The following is a 21,195-nucleotide window of genomic DNA, read 5'->3' as shown; positions in this document are numbered from 1 at the left end:
TACTGTTGCTCATGCAGTGAAGAAAGGGATCTATTTTACCTTTTTTTTTTCTCGGTTGAACTGCTTAAGATTTAGAAAACAGTACGTGGGCTTAGAGTTGGCATACATTTATCCTTGCTTAAAAGTTCCATGCAATTCAAAAAACATGTATTGATGCCTATTCTCTGTACAAGGTTTGGCATTGATAATTAATGGACCAATCAAAGATGCCTAGGCCCCAATAGATTAGAATGGAAAACACAATGAATGTTATCAACATGAGAAATGCCAAGGCCAGTGCAGAAAGTGAGATACATAAAAATAGCAGGGACACAAGGGAGGGGCTCCATAATTCATGAGGTGGTTTTCAATTTTGGGAGATGGCTTAGTTTTCATGTTTTCCCTTTTCTTTGGTATTATTTCATTTCAGAAGGTCAACATCCATTAATCGTATTTTATTTATTTCAGAGCAACAAAATAAATTAAGTTATTTTATTTATTTATTATTGACAGTATTACAGATTTCACCCATACCCCCACTCTTTTCCCCTCCATACAGCCCTCCCCCCTCCCCAGGCCCACACCTCACTATTGTCTGGGTTCATGGACTATGCATACATGTATATATGTTCTTTGGTTAACCTTTTCCATTAATCGTTTTAATTTTGCATTTCATTACTGTTCTGTAGCAGTTTGTAGTTCAAACAGCCTTTCTTTGTTTCTATTGCTCGCAGGTAAACAAGTTTATTTATATTTTATTATGCCACCTGGTTAAATCCTAAAAGTTAATTTTGTCCTTGGATGAGCACAACTGAGATTGTCATGGTTCTCACTGAGGTGGTGCTGAGTAAATAAATGTTTCACGTGTAACCACATCTAAGGACAGAATCTTCTTTAAAACACTACAGCCAAATGTAAGCCTGGAAATGTATCTGACAGTAACCTGGCCGGTGGTTGCAAGATCAGATAATGGGCATGAAATTACCTTGAAAAGGATAAGAAGCAGCATGAAGGTAATCTAACATTATCATTAAAGGGTAATGAGAGATCAAGAACAAATATTTCTATGGCCTGCATTCATCTATAGTTGGGTTATTTCTCTTTAGACAAGTCTTTAAATCACATAAAATAAAAAAAAACTTGTAAAGTTAGTAAATAATGCTTATTTAGTTATCATAATTTACATTCTCCTCTTAATGCATATAATTGAACTTTATGCAATCCAATTTTTAGGATGAATAAAGTTTCTTATACTTAAACTAGAAGCCTAGTGCATGAAATTCATGCAGGGTTAGGTCCCTAGGCCTGCCCTGTGATGAGGGCAGATTAGGTTCCCCACCCCGCCACCTCCCTGCCTCCTCCTTCCCTGGCTCCCTCAGTGCCCCACCACTGGCTACCGGCCATGTTCCGCGCCGCCCCCTGGTGGTCAGCGCACATCATAGCCAGCGATTGAACTCCCATTCTCCCAGTCAAACTCCCTAGGGGACACTTTGCATATTAGCCTTCTATATATATAGATGTGATCTGGAGTGTGTGTGTGTGTGTGGGTGTGTGTGTGTGTGTGTGTGTTGGGTAATCATGATATGCCTTGGTTTGAGGGCTGCTAATTTAAAAAGAAAACACTCAAGGGGGTGGGGGGATGAATGAGAGATATCTGTGATACTATCAACAATAAAATATATATTTAACAAAGAAAAAGAAAACATTCACCAGATAGTGCTGATCACCATCTGCTAACTCTTCTTCGAGGGGCTCAGACTGCTAGTAAAAGGCAGCTCTTACCAGGTATCTTCCAATTTCAATGCATCATGCTCTTGAATGCTAACTATGCTGTGTCAACCTCAATATGTGCCGCTATTTAAAAAAGCTCAGGAGAAATTCATGCAACTTCTCAGACAATTCCATTTTTAATTCATTCGTTCATTTATTCAGTCCACAGACAATTTTTGAATGACTGCCATGGAACAGAGATTCTCCCGGAAAGTGGAGCAATACGTATATTATGATGGAAGAGACAGGCGTGTCCGTAGTCAGCCTAGAAAAGTATAATTGATATATTAACAGGACTATAAACAAGTTCTTAAGCAAATATCAAGGAAGGAACATCTAACAGTGAAGGCTTAGGGGAGTGGGAGGAGGAAAGGTCGTCTAGAAGTGAGGTATTTAAACTGAACCTCAGAAGATAAATAGGAGGCCTTTCCAGACAGAGCAAACATTTGCAAACAGCAGGAAAGCGTGATTATTCTGATACAGCTGGACTGTCTGTAATGTGGAGAGGGGTGTTGGAAAATAAGTGTGAAATGATTGGAATTTGACCTTTATCTAAATTTAAATATTTGAAAGGAAATAAGCAATTACCATAGTTTGTTACAATAAGTTGTGAGGTGTTTTAGGGACACATAAGCTGGCCTTCAGAGGAATCTTCAATGGCTAGAGGTTGACAAGAAGCTCCAAGCTCTGAAAGTGCAAAAGATATTGGGGCACAGAGTTGAACGTGCCTGCGCACCAAGATGAACAGCTTAGTCGGTCAGAAGGTAGCAGTCTTAAGGCCTGAGTGATGGCCACACCAGTGGGAGTACATGTTGACGAGTACAGAATAGGAAAACTAAAACCACCACGATATCGCCCCTAGGCCAAATCCACACGATTGGGCTGGCTGGCTGGTGTGTGTGTGTGTGTGTGTGTGTGTGTGTGTGATTTAGAAATGTGACTTTTACATAAATGACACATTTCTGTCCCAAAACATTGCTCCTTTTCAGCGTACACTGGAGGAGACAGATTTTCTGTACTGGGGATACCAGTGAGCCGACACCCCTGAACTTAGAGGGAAGGGAAGCTGCTTTCTGACAGGTGTGAGATTGAGACATCTTGGGCATGCAGAATTGAGTTCTGCACTTTCAAATAAAAGTTATTACTGGATATTAGCTTTACCTGTGACATAAATACAAGCAGGTCAAGGCATGCCAGCAGAAGAGAAGCAAAGAGGGAAGTGAGAGTAAAACCAGAATGTGTCCAGCACCATGGTTGAAAGATTGACAGGATCTGGCAACCAGAATAAAGAAGACCCTCACGGGGAGCACAGCCATCTTATTTGAAGAAGAGGAAAAGCTGCAAAAGTAGCTGTCCTGAGTTCAGATGTGGGCTGTGGTACTTACCATGAACTCTTCTGCCAGTTTACTGGCTCTAAGACATTCTAAAAATAGATATAATTATTTTGAATATATGCACAACATGTAATTATCTCCTCAGACTTTACCATGGCACAGTTGAAGAATATTCATAATGCTTACTGGGTAATCATTTGAGTACTAATTCGCATTCCCAGGTGGATCAATCAAAATAAGGAAAGGATCATCTGGTAACTCTAGATTCCCAGTAATTCATCTAGGTATCTACCCCAACAACTAAAAACATCTATTTGCAAAGATATATGCACCCCTATGTTCAGTGCAGCATTATTCACAGTGGCCAAGACATAGAGACAATCAAAGAATCCTTCCATAGATGACTGGATAAAGAAGATGTGGTACATATATACTAAGGAATACTACTCAGCCATAAGAGAAGATGAAATACTGTCATTTGTATCAACATGAATGGCCCCTGAAAATATTATGCTAAGCAAAATAAGTCAGAAAAAGCCAAGAGCCATGTGATTTTACTCATATGTGGAACATAAAACTGAAACTCATAGACACAGACAATGATATGGTAGTTACCAGAGGGAAGAGGATGGGAGGGTAAGAGGATGCGAGGAGAGTAAAGGGGGCCAAATATATGGTTACAGAAGATGATTTGACTTTGGGTGGTGGGCACACAATGCAATGTACAGATGATGTACACTTGAAACCTATATAATCTTATTAACTAACTAGAGGCCTGGTGCACGAATTCATGCATGGATGGGGTCTGGCGACCTGCCCTGATCGGGCCAGGCTGGCTGGGAGGAGGGGACACAGGAAGTTGGCCAGCTGGCCCCACCTCCAATTGGGGGATGATGGGGGCAGGGCTGGCCAGGGAGGAGGGGCCGCAGGTGGTTGGTGGGCTGGTTCTGCCCCCTGGTTGAACTCCCATTAGAACTCCAGGTAGAGGGGACAATTTGCCTATTAGCCTTTTATTATATAGGATGTCACCTCAATACTAAATTTAATTAGAAAATATGGAAAGGTGATGCCTTTAATAGGATACAATCATACCGTTAGTAAAAATACATTTTATTAAGTATGAATTAATAAAATGGTTTTTCAGCTTTATTCATTATTAGTCTGATGAGAATTTACTTATTAAGGGAATGACATCAAGAATGCATTTGCCTCTAAGTAAATCAAAACATTCTGCTTAGCGGCCTGGATGTCTGAAGACTTCTATAGCACATATACACACACACACACACAAACATACAATTGTCAAGATGATTCCTTGATCTGGATGAAGTAAATTGCCCTGACTGGATACATTTTCTTTCCAATTACATAAAAGCTAAGGAAGAGTAAGGTCAAAATAAAGACAAAACAAGGCAGTTACTGATTTATCTGCAAAACTACCCAGATGAAACAATATACTAAAAGTCACCGGAATCTAGATATAAAATGCCTTTTCTAATATTCATTACCCCGCATTCAAATTTTGAACACTAACTTAAAAACCACAAGACATGAGAAACATATGCAAATCAAGTTCCATTCATTGGACCTACTACTTGATGCTTTAAAATATTTAAAACATGTACAAAAGCCCATTAAATGACAATTATTAAATTTTGGGGGAAAAATTTTTCTTGTTTTGATAAACACAGATAGCTTCCTGTATGCATGATTACCTTATTTTAATGACAATAATCATTGACTTTACATTTAAATCCATAATTTGTCAAGGTAGGTACTTCAATGCCAATAGAATTATGTATGTGAAGCATTTTGTGTTTCTTGGAGAGGAGTTCCATTTAAAATACATTTGCCACTTAAAGTATCTTATTAAGATGATTTTACTAATTTCTCATTAAATAAACAGTACATGAAAAAGAATTCAAACAATACAGAAGAAGCATGGCAGGCTTACAGGAGCATATCCCTTCACTTCCACATTCCTTTTCTCCTCTCCGGAGATCCCCAGCTACACTTTGGCGTGCATCCTTTCACACTTTCTCTACAGCTACATACACACCAGCAAATGCTAGTGCTCACTGAGTATTTTGCCCTTCTTTAGTGAAAAGATAATTTTATGGAATTTTTTACCCTTTCTTTAACCTCAAAGGCTGATTTAAAATGCTGGTTGCTATGAACCAAGTCTTTATTGGGTTGCTTTAGTTATTCTCTATAACATTTTCAGTTTAAATTAGATTTAAAAACATACTATTAAAATTTGAAAAGAAGTGTGCTGATCTAATAGGCTTTCATTGTATACTACTTCCATTTTAACAGCTGGCTGTGTGCTGGAACCACCTACCTTTGACTTATTAACAACCTGGAAGGCATTTAGTTAACAATGCGATAACAAGCACTCTTTCCCATGTTCTATAGCTGGCTAAAAAAAAAAAAAAAAAAAAAAAAAAAAAATCAGAGTGAATTGCCTTTGTTCTTGAAAAGTGACTAAAAACAATCACCCTACTTTTATTTGATCCTGTGTGTTTTTACACTGACGAAATACATTTTTAGACTGAAAAATTCAAGCTGAGAATTGCCTCTGCACAACAATCATAAAGGTCACTTTTAAGACTGTTCCCAGAGAAATGCACAGCAATTCCAGACTTGCCTCGTGCCTTCACGCCTTGTTTTGGAGATGGGCTCACATTACGTCTAACCAGTGAGCATCTTGTCAACCAGGAAATGATCTGAAAATCACATGAAAATGGTGGCCATCTGCTCCACATAGAACACACCTCTGGTAAGCAAGCAATGGATGGAACCACAGGGGTCATATTTACTTGAAGGTAAAAGATGCAATATTTGGATTTTACATTTAATCCTAACATTTGCCAAATTCACTGTTGAATTACTAGTAAGAAGAAAAGTGCCATGGGTTGTTGCATAGAATGCTGTGCCTTTTCCATAGAGTTCTGGATATGTCTGAGTGACTATTAACAAGAGTGGCACAGACTGAGCGTGCACTCAGTCAAGAGACAGCTAACAGCTGGGTCCTCGCATTCAGGGAGCACAGATTCAGAGCGGGACAGTGAAAAGGGAGCAGAACCACATCTTTCGCTTCCTGAATTCAGATTCCAGCTCTGCCACTAACTAGTTCTATGATTTCAGCAGATTTCTTCTCCCCAAGCCTTTATTTTCTTACCAGTCAAGGGACTGTTTATTAGAGGGCATCTAAGTTCTCTTCCACTTTTAGATTCTGCAGGGAGGCCTTAACTGATGATTTTCATCAGTTGATGGTAAAAATAAATTATCTTGACTATATTCACCCACATACTGAAGGAGTAAAATACATCAATGGATTAACCCAAATTCTAAGGACCCAAAGGCCTTATAAGGAACCAGGCTATTATTGAATTATTTTTTTCTGTTCAACTTCGCTTTCATAGAACTCTCTTTAGGTGTATCTTTTGCTAAGCATGCTGCAGCATTCACATGAGCAGCCAGTGCAAAGGAAATTAAACAGCAAAATGCTAAGATTTGGAAAGGTGACCCTAAACTGATGGGAGTATGACATTCCTAGAAAAATTTATTCATATTTACTTATAGTTAATATCCAACAAAATCATCATGACATCTACTGTAATCACCTGAAGCTCAAGAGCTAGCATATCTGTCTCCAGAAATCAAGTTCTTTTCATTCAATAAATAAAGGTCATATCAAATAAACTTAATCTAGTTCTCATTTTCAATCCTTCAATGTCCTCATTGGTTCTAATGCAAGCTGAAAATGTGAGGAAAACAGCACCGAATCCAATTAGTTTTCCTCACAACAAGGTATTAATTGCTCAGCCCGTTTTGCTCATCCACACTGCCGCCATCTCACACTGTTGTTCACGTTCTTCCCTTCTGACTAGGATAATGGGATACAGCTGCTAAATTTTATTTTTCCATCTCATGTTTTGGAGATGACCTTTAGATACTAAATGTTAAGTTCCAAGTGGGGAACAATAAGGCTTAATTTAATAATATAGCCGTAGAGCCATTTAGATTTCATGCTGTGAAATCTAAAATATTATGACACAATTGAGATGATGGGTTTTGATTTCTAAGAAAAATAATAAGTATTACAAAGAAAAATGTTACCCTCAGCTCAATAAATAATTTAGTTCTATTTTAATTCGATTGCTTTGATCATAAGATTTCATCAGTTTCTGTTTTGCTTTAAATGCTCAGATTAAAGCCTCACATTGCCAATTTTTTTGTTCAATCATTTATTTTCTTTGGGGGCTCAAGAACTCCTGATGATTTTGTTTTCTCTAAGATAGTGGATTCCTTTTTACCTCCATGCTGGAAGCCAAAAGATTAATCCCCTGGAATCTCAACAAATCACCTAATTAGTAACTTATTAAAACCGAATAAGTTAATTATGTGTAATTTCTTTATAAAGATCAAATGCCAGGCAAATCACTTTCCTAAGGCTATTCCCTTCATTTTCAGCAAAAATAATAAAAACAGAAATCAAATCAATTTTTTCTAGTGCTGATAGCACCAGGATTCAATAAGAGGTTTCTAGCTTATTCTATTAGAAGCATTAACTCAGCATGAGTCCTTGCTTACATAGATATTTTCTTAAATACGCTACCTCAGCCCAAGTGTCGATGAATAACTTCATAAGAAAATTCACTAAAATACATGATGCCACCTAAGCTAATTGAACTCAATCAACATAAACTGAGTATCTACTAAGCACAGGTAGTATGAATTCCTGTATCGCCGCTGACTAGTTCTATAAGCTATGGCAGGTGGCCTACTAGTAAATACTCAAAGTTTCAAGGTCCTCATTTGTGGAATAGGGATGGGAGGATAATATGTGGTACCTCAAAGGATTCCTGAGTAAAGTGAAATAAAATGAGTGATTCATATAACAAGCACTGAAGCAGTATTATCTTCTACTAAACTGTACCCTTAGCAAGGCGGTAGACCTGTGTAGTTAAGTGTATCCCTGCATGCATCTCTGTCTCACCAACCTTAACCTGGAGAAGAAACCAACCCCTGGTATCCACACATACAAATCCTGATCAGTGGCAGGCATTTCATTCAGTTGGTTAGATCTGTTGGAGAACTGGTGATTACAGTGAATACACTGGTCAAATAAATGTGGGAAATGTGGGAAAATATGTCACTTGTACCTTCACACATTAGAGATTCTGAAGAATCTTTTTTGAAGCAAAAAAGAGAGAAAGCTCACGGGCATGGGCAACAGTGTGGTGATTGTGGGAATAGGGGGAGGAGGGTGAAGGGGGAGGTGGAAGAGGACATAGGAGGAATAAATGGTGATGAAAATAATGAAATATATTTTTATTGAATTTATTGGGGTGATATTTGGGTAATAAAATTATATAGATTTCAGGTGTATAATTCTATAATATATCATCTATATTTTGTATTGTGTGATCACTATCCATAGTCAAATCTCTTTCTGTCACCATTTATCCCCCCTTTACTCTCTTCTACCTACACACACCCCTTTCCCTTCTTCAATCACCTGTATACTTTTAAGCCAACATTCCCCAAATCTTCCAGTCAATGGAAATGTGTTTTTGAAAGGTCTATCAAAAATAAAGAAATAAAACCCCACACTGATTGTCACTGTACTGGGATTATTTTTCTCTTTCTTTGGGCTATTTCCTCTTTTCTGCCCAGAAGGTCCTGCTGAAAGTTTTTGATTGCTGATTGGCAGAGCTGAGTTCTGGCTGTCAAGTAGGCATTTGCTGAGTGGTCTGTGTAACAATCCACACTTTTAAAGGAGAGGAAGAAGGCAGAGGGAGCATTCCATTCTGAAACTTTGTCCACTTGATTGTCATTTGGATATTATCATTACACACACACACATGCAATTTACAGAACATTTTCTATTTTACCCTATTCTTGATACATTCAAATGAATTAGTTTTCTTAAAATTTGTCACCCAGAACAGAACACAGTATAATAGATAGTACAATAACCAGTAGAGAAGAAAATACAGCTACTGTTTCTCATGGTCTTGACTCTTCTTTAATGCAGACTAAGATCACCTGAACATTTTTAGCTTGATGTAAACAATAGTCTTCACTGTTCTTATTAGGGTTTCCATGCTAACTATCACCAAAGCCACATAATAGCAAACCTTAATGAGGAGTGGGGACCTAAGAACAGCTTTCCCAAGACATGCCAGTCTGATAAGAACAGCAGAGCCAGATGACAGCTGGAGAACTTCCTGGGACACTGAGGCAGCTGATAAAATCACTTCTAAGTGAGGCTGCTCTTGGGAAGGTCTTTGAGAGTTGACCGATGCTTAGGGAAACTGAGATAAAAAGAGGAGTAAAGACTGGAGCTGGATCATAGCCAAAGAGGGAACATTTCTATTTTTTTCTTAATTTTGTAATTTTTATTTTGAAAATTTTCTTTCATATATTTAAAAATCATTAAATGGACTAATTAAAATAGCTGATACAATTATTTTCACAAACAATAATTAAAAATTTAAAATACTCTCTTTATAGGTGAGGCAAGAGAGAGCATAATTTCCCATTAAAAAATGAAGTATTTTTAGCAGGTAGAATTTTAAGAATCCCGTAAGGTTTCCTAATTCTAATGTAATCATTATATAAAAAAAAAAATATACACATATATGCATTTACATATGCAAAAATATAAATGTGTATATGCACATCTGTATATATGAAGCAAATACATTTATAATACATATTTTGTATTAATGCATTCATATGAAGTAAAGAATACCCAAATCCTCCAATGAGTGGTTTTGGTTTAGCATCGATGGGTCTTTAGAGCCTCCTTTGCCACACTCTGCCCATTCTTGATCCTCCAATTTTCATGGCTTCTGCACCCTCAATATCCCATGGTTCTTTGTCCCCTACTCTGTCTCTTCTAAGTCTCACTTGAGATTCCCTCTCCTCTATCCACTCCTTAAAGTTAGTGTCCCTTCCTGCTTAGACTTTGGTACTCATTTCCTCATTCTATCCACCCTCACCCCCTTACACAATTTTGACCATCATCTCCACCTCTAATGCTGTTAGTGACTCCCAAGTGATCTCTTCCGACATTTAAACCTATTTAGTCAATTATATATGAGACTAGAAGCCTGGTGCACGAAATTCATGCATGGGTGCAGTCCCTAGGTCTGGCTGGTGATTGAAGCACAAGCGTCTGGCATGGAAGCTATGGCTTATGCTTCCATGGGTGGGCAGCGTGCTCTCTCCCAGCTGGTCTCATAGACCAGCTTCTGCGTGAACCTACGGGGAGCCCGACTGGTCCCTGCGATCCCTGGAAGATGCAGTGCAGGTGTGGGGCAGGCTCCTCATGGGTGCCTGACACCTGAGCATGGGGCCTTCCTTGGCACAAGCCCTGGCATCCGAGGGGAGGTTAGCAGAGGGAGTGAAAGCAAGCTCGGTGGATACCCCACATTCTCACCACAGCTCCTTCCAGGCACCCCCGCCCCCAGGTAGCTGGTGAGAGGTTGCAGTGCATCACCAACGCCTGCCATGTTCCCTGAGGGTCAGCAAACATCACAAAAGTGGTTGAACTCCTGGTCTCCCAGTCAAACTCTTGGTCAAACTCCCGGTTGCGGGGACAGTTTGGATATTAGGCTTTTATTATACAGGATATTTCTACAGGAAGAAACCTCTTTGGTATGTGTAAAATGTTATCATTAGTTCCAAAATTAAACCTCCTCCTTTTCCAAACCTGACTGATGTGCATAGCTTCACCAGTTGTCTAAGCCGGTGACAATGGTAATCACGGTTTGCATCACCCTGAACTCATCACCAGGCCGCCCATTCACTTTGCACACCACGCAATAATGTGCCTCCACAGCCTTTGAATATGTCCTTTAGCACCTTTTCCATGATCACTGCCACTGTCTTATTTCAGATGCCATCACTTCTGACTTGGACTACTCTGATATACAGAAGAAAAGTTTAGGCACACCGATCTGGGATCTAATTATGCTTCAGTCCCCAGGTGTATGTGCCATGAGCTTAACTCAAAGAACCATACTCTCTCATTTATAGGAAAATTGAGGACCACTAATTAGTGGTAGGATGGAAGCCTGGACATAGATTCTTTTTAAAAAAAATATATATATATTTTATTGATTTTTTTACAGAGAGGAAGGGAGTTAGAAACATTGATGAGAGAGAAACACCGATCAGCTGCCTCCTGCACACTCCCTACTGGGGATGTGCCCACAACCAAGGTACATGCCCTTGACAGGAATTGAACCTGGGACCCTTGAGTCCACAGGCTGACGCTCTATCCACTGAGCCAAACCGGTTAGGGCTGGACATAGATTCTTAAATTTCCATTCTAATCCTTAGCAGCGCTGCTGTGCTCTTAGCTATTCCTCCCAGGTTTGTGTCATCTTCAAAGTTCATAAACTTGTTTTGATGTTATTATTAGAGTCTTCGATAAAAACTGTTTCCCAGGAAAGGGATGATAGTAATGGCCTAGTGTTGCCTCTTAAAGACCTCACTGTGTCTACAGCGCAAGTGTACCTAAGCAAAGGGCAGTAAAAGGTGTTAGGCAGCAGCTATAAATTGATCTGAGCTAGTGACTAAGGAAAAATTATCTGAGATACTAGGTAAGAATAGGAACCACACATTCAGACTAGGACCCAGAATTCAGAGCAGAGGGAGGCCCTACCAGTAGGTGGGAGAGGCCTGCCCTCTGTCCTCCTCCACATCTTCCCCCCAGGCACAGAGGGCTACATCTTACACCCATGGGTGTGAAGCTGTGATGCTGGCAATCGCCTCCTACATTACAAATATACCAACCAGATGTTTATAAAGTTTAATAGGTCTCCCTAAGATAAATAAGCTTCAAAGACAACTTTTATTTTGTTTCATAAAAAGTGGGACTTTTGTAATAGTTCACTTGCCTTCATCTCAGATTCGCTCTGTTATCCATGGTGGTGGTACTAGATATGGCATGTGTACCTCTGTGTGTGTGTTTTTTTTGGGGGGCGGGGGGTGTGCCCAAGCGCTTGGCGATGGTCAAGCAGACACAAGCCATTCCGAATTCTGTTGTATTTTCCCTCTCAGCTTCACAAAGTAAAGGTACGGAGAGAAAGGTGTGAAGAGGTCAGAACCATAAAACTTTATGAAGACAGCACATTCCTTTTCTCTTGGTCTATGTCTATTAAATTTGAGGTCAAAATTTTATATTAAAGGAAAAGCGAGTGAACTTAATTATGGCTTTAAAGTTCAAGTCCAGATTCTGCTCTAAGGCTTTATTAAATCAAGTTAAAGTTATGGTGTCTTTGTAGTTCTCGGCCATTTTTTGCCCCAAGAAAGCTGAGGGATACGGTGAACTCCTGCAGCCAGGCAAAATTTTAGTATTTTCTAATAGTGTGTGAATGCAGGGGGGTCGGAGCTCCTCCTCCAATGAGTATGGCTTGCCAATGAAAACACCTTGATCTTTCAACCTATCACTCTTATTAAAAATGATAAAAAATGCCAGGAAGTGATTTCTCCATAGTGGGACTCTTGATTGCTTCATTAATTACTAAATATCGATAAGTCATCAGTTTAATAATTGATTTTTATAATTATTGCAGAGGAATTGTCCCTGTCCCACTTTACAATTGACAGTAGTCCCTGCTGGTTTCACATCTGTGCCTGAGACCATCTATATGGCTGTAGACTTGGAGCAGCTGGGCTTTCATGGACTCGGGGTGGTTTGGAGGCTCAAAAAATTATGCTCATCATGACTCCTGGCTGTATTAGTTGCTGAGTTCACAGACTGTATAATTTTTATTTTAACATAGAGTTAAAATTTATAGCCCACACCTGCATACTTTGCTAAGAGCTGTTCTTATAGACAAGCTGTAGCTCTTCTTTTCTTCACTGATTTTAGATTCCAGTGTTCTTTCTCGGACACTCATTTTCCTTTTCCAGGTTGAAATCCATTTCCCTGGGGAGGAACACTGAAGAAAATTATGAGTGATGTAACCTTGCCTTGCTTCTTTCTTATTGTTTGTTAAGATGAGCCCACATTTTCAACCTGAATTATCATCATATTTTTGTCCTAACATACTTGTTTTTTTTCTACAAACTGTCTCTAGATAATTTTCATAAGCTCTAGCTTATTTGGGTCTTCTAGACTCTCTGATGTTTTCCTTATGGTTAATTCTCTCAAGATCCTTCTCTTTCTGATCAATTAATTCCTGCTAAGGTGTTGCTGGCTGATAATGGCTTAATGTATCAACCTTTTCGGATGGCATTTGAGTGCATGATAGGCAGCTTTCAAGTATTCGTACAGAGACAAGGAAAGAACTCTGGAGAGAAGAGATTTTTTTTTTTTCTAAAGCCCCACTAATCACAGAACAGATTTTTAAATACTTATCTATACTTAACTCTCATTCCTGTAAATACCATGAGAAAAGTCAATAGGAGAAAATGTGATTCACCTTCTTCATTTCGGACATCAGACAGCTGTGAAATAAAGCTGGGGGCAGCTTGTCTTTAGAGGTTTCTAAAGTAGAGCTAATCTGACTTCTCAGCCCTTTTATTCTGATTTGATTGATTTCAGTTTTAATGTAAGGATGTTATGTGGAGCATTAAAAGCAGTAATTACAATTTTACTTGGAAAGTCATTAAGAAAATGCCAACTCAATGCAGACATTCTAGTGAACAACGCATTATGTTGGTTAGGAGGTTAGTGTCTGGATTCAAATCCTTGCACACTCTTCAGATCTCAGGGTCCTCAGGCAAATCATGTAACTTGAAGCTTAAAGTCTACCTGGGTCAGTCAATAAGAATAGTCACCTGATAGGGCTATCTTGAGGGTTAACAAGTTAAGTAAACTGTTCAGAGTAGTTGCTAGAACATAGTGAAAATTGAATGAATATTCCTGTTAGAGCATGTTTGATTTTAAGGAGAAAACATGACAAAACTCTTCAAGTCAGCTTTGGGGCTTTAGGGTTCCTGCAGGTTCCCATAGTTTGTCTGACAAACAGAAGGACAATTAGCAATTATTTCTATTGAGATTCTAATGTTAGTCAATTGTTTACTCATTCATTAATTTTTTCTTACATTTTTTTTTATTTGTACAGCTTGTATTAAGCACCTATTATACTAGAAGTGGAAAAATAGTGGTAAAGAGGGAAGCCATTCTCCCTGCCCTCAAAGAACTATTTTTTCTTTGCAAAACAATGATAAATTAGAAAATGCACTTATCTAAGGAAAAGTAAATATTACAATATAACAAGTTTTAGAAATATTTAGTGAAATTCTTGTAAGAAAAAATTAGAGGGAGGGTTTTTTTTTGTTTTGCTTTGCTTTATTTATTTATTTTTAAACAAAGGTGTTCTAACATAGGAGAGGGACCTCAGAACTATATAAATTAACTAAAGTCACACAAAATTAAGTCAGGGGCCTGCTACATGCTGCCTGATACAGAACTCTGCTGATCAAAGATGCAAGACGACCAGGAGGAGACTTTGGAACAAAGAAGAATCCTGCAAAGATTAGTTAATAGCTGCTCACCCATACCTTATTGTTTACCCATACCATAGGGAAGACAGACCACAAAATATACCTTGTAAAGGTTAAAGTTAATCACCAAATTTTTTCCTAGTCTCCATTTCTCCATACCAGTCATTTTCCATACCAACTACGAGCAAATATAAGCTCAGCCTCCCGAGATGGTTGGAGTTTCTCTTCCTTCTCTCCTGAGGAGAGTCTGCCACTCAATGGTAGACTCTCTGCTCAATAAAACCTGCTTTTCCACTTTCATCTCTTGTCAGGCTCCTGTCCTGAATCTTTCCTGTGCGAAGCCAAGAACACTATTGGCTTGGAGCTCAAGTCCCCAGGAGGAACTCACCCCTGCGGCATCAGTTCTAGAGCACATCTTTCACTTCTACAGTTCGTGTCTAGGGAGAGAATATGCCTTCCTATAAGTTTCACAGTAAGAGATAAAAATATAAGGTTGAATGGATCACACATCTGATATGGCATGGAGTATCTTACACTTTTTAAACAGTAAGAGTGCAGAAAAATGTACAAAGCATACACACTGATGTTCCTCACATAAAATAATATAAATTTCTTATAGAATACTGTTTTAATGATATAGTTAATTACCCTTATTAATTAATTGAACAAATGTTTAATGAGCACCCTCCCTCCATACATCAGGCATTGTGATATATCTCCGTATACTGGGATGAGCCAATCAAGGATATTTCCTGCTCTCATGGAGCTTATAGTCTAGTTGCACATCTGAGACACCTCACTTCTTTTTAAGTTATGGAAAGTTTAGTGAATCCAAAGGTAGTTGTTCTGGCCTCCAAATTTCCATTTCTCTAGGTTAAATCATCATGATCACATTTCTTCTTTTCCTTGCAGTTCTACCATATATAAACTCAGAAAGGTACAATCATTTGCCTTCGGAGCTAAAGAGAAAAGCTTTTGAATAATAACAATAATTTCAGTAATTTCTAGTAAGGAATGCACAAATAAAAATTCTCGCTTAATTTAAGACCAAGAAATGTATTGAATCTGGTTTTTGTGGGGAATAGAGATAAGATTGGAAATGGCAGAGAGATATAAATACAGGAAAGATAATATTTTATGCTTTTTAAAAACAATTTAATTTAGTCACTCTAAATTATTTGTTATAAAAAGGTTTAGGATGGCATGATGGATAATTAAAAACTTGGAAAGGAAGTGAATCCACTTAAATATATTTCCCAAATTCAATTTTCTTAGGTTAAGCAACCATATACAGATTTTCAAAAGTTGCCCAAGGAGCAAATAAGAATATTGAATGCCATCTTAATAAAGTAAAATTGGATGCACAGACTATAATCAAATTTGAAGATATTAACTGCTTAATATTAAATAGGGGAGTTGTTACACAGATTCCTAATTACCCTACAATATTTATTTCCCCTTCTTGCATAGATACTGACATTGAGCTTGGTACTTAGTCACCCAATCCCCCTTTTGACCATGTGAGTTCCAGCCAGTGAGGTTGTTTTATATAGATTATGAGACTTCAGGGGAGTGGCCTTAAAAGAAATGGGACAACAACTCTCATTCTCTTCCCCCAGCTTCTGCCTTGAATTAGGATAGAGTATCTGGAGTTTAAACTGCCATTTGGGCTCAAAGGCAAATACTAGTAGCTAAGGATGGAAGAGAGAATCCTGACTCTCCTCCATGGTAATAGCCTTTAGAGTTGACATTTACCTTCTTTTATGGACAACAGAAGGAAAACTCTACTTTTCCATTGCTCTGTCTGTCACTCAGAGTTGAACCTGATTCAAACTAGTACCGTATTCGGTAATATTTAAAAATAGGGTGCTATGCAAGAAAGAACCTAAAAAGTTCATGGAATTGCCTGTAGTAGGCACTAGGCCCTGATGCATGGGATATTACAGGCTCAGAATGCTGGGGCTTTCATTATTTGTAGCAAAATATGTGGTCATACTGTTGATGGCTGTTCCTTGGAAGGCAAATCAAGTGCCAGCTGAACTTTTTAATATTAGGAAATACTCAAATGCTGATGTAAGTTGGCGTTCAGCAAAGTCTTCAAAAGAGTGATGAACTTAGTCTAGAACTAGCCAGCCTGTAGGCTTAGATAAAAACAAACAAAAAATAAACAAATAAACAAACAAACACAAAAACCAACAACAACAAAAAACAGTTTGAAATGGAAGGTGTTCTCTGCTTATATTGGAAATCTGAATTGATGGAGAAGCCCTAATTTTTGTGCTTTAAAGAGTAAAAAGGATTGTATCCTTAGTTAAAGTACCATAATAAGTATAAGCCATAGATGCCAAGAGAGAGCCTTAAAAGGAAGGGAAGTTATAGTCCAAGATGTCTTTTATTACCTTCAGGTAAGAGTAAAACTGAAAAATTAGGGAAGAGAACAGAGCTTCTCATTCATTAGGACTTGTTATATTAGTATTTAACCCATATTTGCTGCAAATATATGATCTCCAGCAGATTTCTGTCATGTACTACCTACTATGAATGTTAAATAGATGAAAATAAAATGAATGCATGAAAGAAAAAAAATTTAAACAAGATCATTCTTTCTCAGAGCCTGAAGGTTGAAAGGAGGAGGGGGAGGCAAAGGAAGGATGAGAGTGGCACACCTCCATTGGGAACTGGCAGAATATAGGGAAGCTTAAAACATGTCAAAAACAGATACTTGCATATGGTTACTTGCCCACAGACCTATCTTTTTATTTTTAAAATATATTTTATTGATTCTTTACAGAGAGGAAGGGAGAGAGATAGAGAGCTAGAAACATCGATGAGAGAGAAACATCGATCAGGGGCCTCCCGCACATCTCCCACTGGGGATATGCCCACAACCCAGGTACATGCCCTTGACCGGAATCGAACCTGGGACCCTTCAGTCCACAGGCCTACGCTCCATCCACTGAGCCAAACCGGTTTTGGCACAGACCTATCTTTAAAAAAAAATAGAAGACTACAATATTTCGGAGGGAATTATATTGCCAAGGAAACCACAAACATGGCCTGCAAAAGTCACATGACTAAAGCAGTTTTAGGAACCATATCTGCCTTAGCAGGAGTCAGCTATGAAAGGACGGGACCCACCAGAAGGGCACAATCTGAATGACCTTTCCAGATTAGGCCATGTAGAACAATGCACTAGGAGGGACCTCTCAGAGAGTGAAACTTGGATCACAGGGGGCATTGGAAAAAAATACTCTGACCCTTTGCTCTTGCTGCCCAGCAAGATTTGAAAATTGCTAGGGACCAGTGATGGCTGTATGATTCTCATGCATTTATCTTCAAAAGAAGAGTGTGTACTGCAGTTATCAGGTCACTGATAGACCACAAAGAACCAAATCTTGACCTAATAGGAAGGGCTACCCATCATTCAGAGGATTGGATTTGAGCTGGATGCAATAACTAATGAGATTCTGGGCTGGTCTCACTTGAAGAATCAAAATATGGGAAAATGCATTTAATTGTTGTCAATGTTTACTATTTATTATATTATTGACATATCCTCAGAGATGAACTTCCCCAGCAATATAAATGTGCACTTACTTTTTTTTTAAATAAAAGAAGCATGATTAACTAAAAATTCTGAAATTATTGATACAATAAGGATGCTTCTTTTATTAAACAGAGACATCATGTTTGTGGATGTCTTATTCCAGAAAGCAAAACCAATGGACAAAAAACATGTTTTGTTAATTGAAAAAGATATTAGCGACTTTAATAATAAAAATACATTCAAATGCTGTGTTATGTTAAGAGATTCTTATTTTGTCCATTGGTACTTTAATAAACCTAACAAATTTTATTATTTCCCTCCCATTCCCTTACTTTTATGTTTCTTGTTCTGTTTTTAGCTAATTTAAATCAGGTCTTATCCTCTCCATGATACCCTTTTGAAATTCAATCATGTTTTAAAAATTTTCCTTTGTTTTTATAAGTAAGTCTTACTAAGATACACTTTACTCTTCCTACTTTTCTTTCTCCATATCATCACCTAACAAGAGCATCTTTCTTTAATTTTAGAGGCCTTTTGTTTTCTCCCTAATTTTTTCTTTCATATTTCTAACTTTCCACTTAATGACATTCACCTCACATCATTATCCAGCACTTTATTATTTTTTTAATGTTGTCATTTTTTGGAAACCAGGATTTTTATTATCAGAATCCAACAAATATTTATTTTCCTTTTGCATCCTGATACCCAAATTATTGCCTAAATTAGTGTTTCTCAAAGTGTGGAGAAGGAACCAAGGTTGAGATCACCCAGCAAATAGTTCAGCAGTTCCTTAAGATATTAAATATAGAATTATCATGTGACCCAGGACTATCACTCCTAGGTTTATACTCAAGAGAAAGAAGGACAAATGCGCATGCCAAAAAAATTGTACACAAATATTCATGGCAGCATTATTCTTAATAGTAAAAGAGTGACAACAACCCAAAGGTCCACCAATTGATGAATGGATAAATATAATGTAGTTTATCCATACAATGGAATATTATTTGCAGACAGATAGAAATAAAGTACTGTTAATGGTACAACTGAATAGACCTTAAAAACAATATGCTAATTGAAGAAGCCAGTAAAAACAAAACAAAACAAAAAACCTATAATGTGTTTCAATTTTTATAAAATGCCCAGAATTGGCAAACCTATAGACAGAAAGTAGATTAGGGGTTGCCTAGGGCTGGGGGATGTTATTGGAGAATGTGGAGGGACTCCTAATGAGCCAGAGCTTTCTACTTGGAATCAGAAAAATGACCTAAAATTAGATTGTGATGGTGGTTACACATCTCTGCAAAAAATACTAAAAACCACTAAATTCTACACTGTAAATAGTGAATTTTGTGCTATGTAAATCTCAATAAATAGTTCATAAAAAACAAACAAACAGAAAAGAAGTCACCTGGATGCTTGGTTAAAATGCATTGACCCTACCTCAGACCTACTGAGTCAAATTTTTACTAAGGATGAGCCTGATACTCTTTTTAAAGAGGAGCCCTAGAAAATCCTCATGTGTATGAAGGTATAGGAGCTTGTTCAAAAACATGCATTATCTTAGCAAATACACAGATTTCCACCTAACGGTCTTTGAATCAGTGGTTAACTTTTGCACTAGCCTGGCAACTAACAGAATTACTTCTACTTCTGAGTGTCCTCCCTGCTTCATTCAGCCTGCTCACTCTGAATTCCACCCTGAAGCCCAACTGACATTTCTCTTCCCTTTTGATCTTTCTCAAACATTATTTCCACGTATAGTATTAACTATAGGTATTCTAAGAGCCATTCTCCTTTTACATTTCATAAATTCTTTTCTTTGAAATATTAACCCTAAAACCATGTATACCTATTGAATTCAAGAGTCACATCACTTAGTTTGTGCATTAGCCATGAATAAGAGAAAAAAATTCTGATGGTATTAAAGGATTTTGTTTTATTGGAGATGTTCTGAGACATCTAGATTTTCCCCGGTAGGAATTTCACATGGTCCACCGCTGGCAGAGAACATCCTCATTCAAATTTCATATCTGCACACTCTTTGATCCAGTAAGGGTTTGAGAAAGCAGAGGAGGCCTCTCTTCCCAACCTTAGGCATTTTGTGAACCAGAGCTAGAGGACCTGTCTGTGCCTACAGATCAGGGTTGCTGGAGGAGGTGCTGTAGCATTTTCTGCACTCATTATGTTTAACTGCAGGGAAGGGAGATCAGAAGAGCCAGATATTGGAGAGCCTTAGGAATGTTTTGATGGAAAATGTGTGAAAATGATAAAAAAAAAAAAATTAGGGCCAGACTCTGAATACATCTGACTTGAACACCTAGGAAGTTTTTGTCCTAATACATCAAATCCTCCTCCCCACTCTATACTAAAAAAGACTCAGAATTTCCCTACAAGAGATTCATCGTTTTTTAGAGCCTTAAAGGCCAGAGACTTATAAATTCCTAATTACTATAAAGTTTCCTTGGAGAGTGGATAATAATTCTTAATTATTTGAGGGATAGCTGGCTACTGAGCTGGGCAAGCAGAGCCTCCAGTCCTGCTCCCCACCCCCCACCCCCAGCTGCAAACTCCTGCCAAAATGTTAATTAAAAAAGTGAGATTTTAGCAAAGATTCTATTTGATTAGTGCAGTGGTTCTCAACCTTGGCTGCACATTAGAATCACCTGGGAATTTTTTTTTTTTAAATCCTGATTTCTTGGCCTCATCCTCCGGAAATTCTGTTTCTCTGTTATGGGGTGGGGCCACAACATTAGTAACAAAGAAACAGAATTTCCAGAGGATGAGGCCCTGATCTCAGGATTTTAAAAAGATTCCCAGGTGATTCTAATGTGCAGCCAAGGTTGAGAACCACTGGATTAGTGGATGAATCAGACTGAAAAAATGCTTGCTTATTTAAAAAAAAAAAAATATTTTTTATTGCTTAAGCAGTGGTTCTCAAACTTCTGGCCCTTTAAATATAGTTCCTCATGTTGTGACCCAACCATAAAATTATTTTCGTTGCTACTTCATAACTGTAATGTTGCTACTGTTATGAATCATAATGTAAATATCTGATATGCAGGATGGTCTTAGGCGAACCCTGTGAAA

The 21,195-nt window shown here is 38.0% G+C and overlaps 1 protein-coding gene across 1 annotated transcript in view; it reads right to left on the bottom strand.

The window, feature by feature from the left end:
• The window catches only part of CNTNAP2 (contactin associated protein 2), a 1,809,641-nt gene that overhangs the window by 828,860 nt on the left and 959,586 nt on the right, over positions 1-21,195 (bottom strand). The gene's annotated exons all lie outside the window — the stretch shown is intronic.

The sequence above is a fragment of the Myotis nattereri genome, assembly GCF_964212035.1.
Source record: "Myotis nattereri genome assembly, chromosome: 11".
Classification (NCBI taxonomy): domain Eukaryota; kingdom Metazoa; phylum Chordata; class Mammalia; order Chiroptera; family Vespertilionidae; genus Myotis; species Myotis nattereri.
This window is presented reverse-complemented; position numbering and strand designations above follow the sequence as displayed.